The following is a 6,160-nucleotide window of genomic DNA, read 5'->3' on the forward strand; positions in this document are numbered from 1 at the left end:
GACGCGCAGAAAATGCAGGCGGTACTGTTCACGCTTCACCAGTGTCTCGCTGTTGAGCGACCAAGCCAGCCTACTTGTTAAATGCACACCCAGGAATTTGATGCTGATAACCATCTCCACAGGTGAATCATTAATGCACAGAGAAGTGTGGCTGTGCCTGCCTTTTCTGAAATTGACAATGATCTCTTTGGTTTTTCCAGTATTTAAAACTAGGCTGTTTTCCTTATACCAGTTCACCAAACCCTCAACCTCCTTGCGGTAAACACTCTCATTGTCATCATGAATAAGGTATTGAGATGTGTTGGGCTGAGAGTGTGTGACTGGCCCAAAGTCACCCAACTGGCTTTCATGGCTAAAATGGTCTCATGGTCTCCCATTTTCTAGTCTGGTACCTTAATTACCAAATACAAATTTGCTATGATTTTAGGTGTTAGCACACAAGAGTTCAATGTAAAATCCTACTGGTGGTAGTGATTGGGAAATTAGATTAGGATAGTCAGACCAGATTTTCAAGGCGTTATCCTTTAAAAACGTGTTTTGCAAATCTTGCTACTCTTGGTTTGATAATAGATATTGAACTTATAGTTACAGGTTTGTTGAATATCTGTAATCTTTTTTGTGTTGAAGTATTTTCAGTGTGATTTGTTTTAATCTGTGATGTTAGTGCATTCAAACACTTTGATACCAAACTGGGAAAATGAGATAGACATTTCAAAATAAAGCAAAACTCTTTGGTCTCTGTTTCAGTGATGGAATGGAATGGAAGCGAAAGAGCCTCAAGTTCCCAATCTCAAGAAAGCAGCCTGCTGGACTTGCCCGGTGACATAAATCCTGAAAGCTTTCTATTGAAGCCAAACCCTGAGGAAGATGAGGCATTTGATTTAACGCTACCAGCAGTTGACACAGGTAAAATCTGTTACAATTCTTGCTCTCGCTTATCACTGATCCAGGCAAAGGAGACGGCTTGTGCCTACAAGTCCAGTGGGAAAAAAATTCCAGTTAAAAGTAGGAACTCGTGGGCACATGTCACTATTTGCCTCATGAAGCATTGATCTCACAGGGACTCTTAGTTCAGGTTTCAGATAGCAACATTATCCCGAATGATGTCGTCTTTCACAGACTCCTGCTCTGGCTGAGTGCAACCTTGTTTTTGCTGGCTTTCAGCAGGCTTTTTTTTAATCTGTGTAATTCTATCATTTCTGTATTTCCCAGAAGGGACTGTTTTGCTTATGTGCTCTGAGCAACTAATATTACTTTCAGTTTAAAAATGAATTTTGGGACGTAATTACACTTGGAAATCAGCAGAAGAATAAAACATACAAATGACCATATGCCATCCGAGCTATTTGTTTTATAAAACAATAATGCTTTTTTGAAGGGAGGGGTAGAATATTGATATTGGTTGGATTTCCACATCACATAACTCCACTAAAAAAAACAAAAGACATTTCAACAGCTTGCTGTATACAGTATAAAGGGGAAATGTCCTCGATTCCGCAACACTCAGGCATATTAGCCTCTGTCCTTGTTCACATCTGTGTTCACATCTTTTTCTTTTAAGAAAGATGAACAACCGCAATCTGCTGTCAACTATTCTGGATAAGGAAAATCTAGAGCCAACAATGGCTGGGTTCACACAGCACACAAAAGCAAAGGCGTATTTATTTTGTGACTTAATATATTGTGTAAACCCAGCTGTGATAGTTTATAAACCATGGGCTATAAACTATGGGCTATGAGTATTAGTTATTTGTGGTTTATTCACTAAATCTCGGCTAAATAAACAAGAGCTTAGCCCATATGTCAACCTATAACAGCCTTTCTCCAATCTGTTGGCCTTTGGGAATTGTGAAGTTGAAGTCAACACACCATCCGAAAGGGAAGAAAAGTGAGACTACAATAGTATATTGGTGGGACAGATTTTAAAGTCTCATTGCATTGCATCATGCAATGTTGCTTTACAATAAAAAAAAAGTGTCCTGTGAATTATTTGTTGTCTTCATGTTTATGTTGCCAGAGTAAATGACATAATTGCCTTCTGTCTCCTAAACTCCTAATATATGGTTTGTGAGTTGGGTTTATTAATGTGTATTAGACCTCAATAAGTCATAGAAGTTAAGATTATAGGGATAAGGTTTTGTATAAAACCAACGTGGTATTATAATTTTCCTCAAAATTGTTCTAGAGGTTAAACGCATGGCATTAAAACAAAAAAAAATTCTTTCTCTGTGCTCTACTGTTGACTCTTATAAATGATTCAGGTCTCTCTTGCCCACTTGCTTTATATCTGACTTTTATATTACGAATTGCTGCATCTGATGACATTGTATTGTTAACATGATTTCATATATTATGAAATTCCTTCACAAAGGGATTTCTCTACAGGAGCCAAGATGCTGCATCCTACATCTTATGCTATTTAACACTAATAATCCTGTTTCCCTTCTTTAATTTGTATAATGTCTTTAAATCTTCCTTTAAATCTTGGACAGGTTCTTGCTTAAGCTGAATTAGTTCTGAAATGTTATATGTAAGAAGAAATTTGTGACGTTTCTGCTCAGATCTCCAGTTGCAGATTCAGGAATCTGATTCCTTGCTCCAACATTAATGGAGATTTAGATTTCAAAACAATAGTAACAGAACAGAATAACAGAACAGAGTTGGAAGGGACGTTAGAGATCTTCTAGTCCAACCCTCTGCTCAAGCAGAGGACCCTATACCATTCCAGACAAGTGGCTGTCCAATCTCTTCTTAAAAGCCTCCACGGATGGAGGGAGCATCTACAACTTCTGAAGCCATTCCACTGGTTAATTGTTCTCACTGTCAGGAAATTTCTCCTTAGCTCTAGGTTGCTTCTCTCTTTGATTAGTTAACAGGGGCATTAGAATACTGTCTCTACCAGCACTTCTATTGAAGCTGTAACTGGTGCTAAAATAATATATTTGTCAATATTTGTTGCCATAATTCTCTTGGAAAAGAAATAATTGGTAGACTAGAGCAAACGATTGCATTGCTTATCATTAGTGCTTTTTTCTGTTGCAAATGTATAAACTAATAATCTTTTCTAAGTTTTTTTTTTAACATGCCAGAAATGCTTTATTTTCTGGGGGGGGGGGAAATACTGGGACAGAGTTCTAGAGAAAGAAATGGTGGATTGAAGATCACGGTGCAGAGCTGACAACCATGGCAAAGAATGAAGAGCTAGTGATGGGCTCTTCATGTCAGCTCTCCCAGATAACCCAGACATGACTAGGATTAATTTTATTATATTATAAGGCTACATTAACAGAATCCTACAAGTCTGAAAATACAGATGCCCTGCCACCACTTTTAACTGTTCGAACCGTTAGGACATGTACTTCCTAAGTTTCTTTCTCTGACCATTAGGCCACTGGGGTTTCTTGCCTCTGTTGCCTGATTCTTTCCTAGACAGCATTTTTTCCCCTCATTCCCCATGGTCATCCATACATTTCATATCACTTCAGAATCTCACTGGACAAGGAGAGGACGGAATATTGACTATATGCATGCCAAATAGTTGCTCCTCCCAAGGAGACCACAGGACAGCAATTCCTGATGGGTTTTGAGCATTGGGAGACCAGGAGAACAGCCATCTTGTTTGCAACTGCAGTCAGCATCTTTTAAAGAACACTATGTTCACAAACTTCTTTTTTTTTTAACCATGTTCAGAAATTTCTTATTAACTACTTTTAAGCTATTACAGTTAAAAAAAATGAAATAAACAGGAAAAAAACCTAAATAAGACTTTGATCCTAGTAAGTTATAAACAGATTAAGGATAAATTTGAAATAAGATTTTAGAATTAATTATAAGGAATCCTTCCTGTGGGAAATAGATTTGTTTGGACTTTAGCATGACCAAATAAAAATCAGAATTTTAAAAACTGGACACTAGAGGGAACTAAAGATGTTAGTTAAAGGAGGAAACTCTTCAAGCTTGATTGACAGTTAATCTTTACATCCTTACCTCCCACCCGCCTTCCCAAGCCCAAATAAGTACATCCTGTGAACAGGGCCACTGACTCTCTGGAGGTCTTAGGAGATTTTGCTCAGACATATTATTTTTGTCAGAGCATAATTTAAGGGCATTAAAATCATTAGGCTAATGATCCTCTTTTTTTTTTTTGCTTAGTGTATTTGTGGCTAGCTGATTCTGCTGTTTAGATTGAAGGCTTGTTTAGCAGCTCACCTGCTGCTAATTGTGATGGCGGGTTGAAAAAGCAGAAACAGGAAGTTCTGTATTGCAAAAATAGTGGTAGATTGCTTGCAGAGGAAGAGTTCTATTCAAGAAACTTGCAGACTGATTCTCTTTGGAACTATGGAATTCAATGGATGTGAGTGCAGTATTCAACAGTAAATTCTATCACCGAGCAATTTTTGAGTCTGCAGGACAGGTCCAGTGATGCTCAGAATAGCTAATGCAGATGAGAGGAATCTTCAGGAATATAAGCAAGTCTGTAAGTGTGATTAATGTGTGTAAACTCTGGCAGTTTTGGTGCTTGCCTAATGCCATTATTGGTTTCAACAAACATGATAAGACAACATTAGCCAATTCTCAGCGGTATTATTGGAATATTACTGGAGCAGATAAATAGTTATTATGTGTATCTTCTTGGATTTCCACTCCGTTAGTTTGTTTTAATAAATTAATGAGACTATTGATTATATTCTGATCTGTCAACAAGAAAAGTTCAATGCTACGAATTGTTTAAAGATAACAGCCGTTAGAAACAATCAGATTGAAAGATAATTAGCTAGCATTGTTCTCTCAAAAGTGTTCATAAAATTGCCTTGGTTTGGAAGAGATCCGACTTTCCTGTTTTAGGAACCAGCAAATTCATAGAGACAAGTTCTTATTTATTTATTTTTGAATGTGTGATGGCTGTGTTCACATCACAAGCTGAACTTCGAAACTTGGTTTTTAATCAGCCATATTGTAAACATGGTTAAATGTAAAGAAGCTTCCACTAGGGGGCTGCCAAAGAATTGTTTATACCACACAATATTTTGATTTTCCAGATTCCTGTGTAAGGAGCAGCAGTAATAGGCTTTGCATGAAGAATCTGTGATGTATTTCTGCAGCATTCCGAAATTTGTCACATTTTTCAATATTCTGCCTTCCATGTGTAATGGTGTTTAGATTTGATATTCTAATGTTTTTAGGATTAAAAACTTTTGTTGGAAACTCTGACTTTCCCAGATTAAACATTAAATCTATCTTTATCACTATTTTTTATATGTTGCATATATCTTGATTACCATACGCACAAATGATAAGGATATGGTATCTCTCTGTCTCTGTCTGTCTCTCTCACTCTCATACACAAACACACACACACACACATACACACACACACACACACAGATAAACCTTATCCAGGATATGTTCCTAAACCTTCAGATCTTCCAACAGTGTACCCACTGAGTTCCTTGCTGCCAGTTGTCCTCCTCTTCTCTCCAACTTTTCCATCATTATCAAAAAATTATAATTGGAGCCTGGCTATTTGTGTCTGAAGCCAGATATCTTGATTTGTTTGATGATCCATTTGTTCATTGCCTTGGCTATCCATAGTATTTTCAGAAATCTTCTCCATTACCAAATTTCAAGTTTCAACACTCTTTCTTCTCTGCTTCTTTAAAGTCCAAGTTTTGCTTCTATACAGTGTCATTGTCTTCATGATTCTAATCTTTGTAGGTATAGACTTATCCCAACACAGGAATATCTTTTCCACGGCCATCTTGGCAGTTCTACCAAGGAATATCTTTTCCACGGCCATCTTGGCAGTTCTACCAAGTGCTAATCTGTGGAACGTATCTTGATTGCTGGTTCCTTCACCATTGATTGTTGATTCTAAAAGGCAGAAGCTGTCTACCACTTCAGTATCTTTGTAGCCAGCTTTAAGGCTGATTGAGGTACCTGTTGTCTTTAATTGGTCATCTTTATTATTGATTCTTTTTTTTCTCACTCTGCTCCTTGATTTTCATTAATAGCCACCAGACCAGTGTCATCTGCATAGTACAGGTTTTTGATGATTCTTCCTACGCCCATCTTCTTTCAATGCAACCATTCCCAGTATATATTCATTATAAAGTTTGAATAGGAAAGCATTCAGCCCATCTTCTTTCAGTGCAACTATTCC

The sequence above is a fragment of the Protobothrops mucrosquamatus genome, unplaced genomic scaffold (genome assembly GCF_001527695.2).
Source record: "Protobothrops mucrosquamatus isolate PMUCROS unplaced genomic scaffold, P.Mucros_1.0 scaffold3538, whole genome shotgun sequence".
Lineage (NCBI taxonomy): Eukaryota > Metazoa > Chordata > Lepidosauria > Squamata > Viperidae > Protobothrops > Protobothrops mucrosquamatus.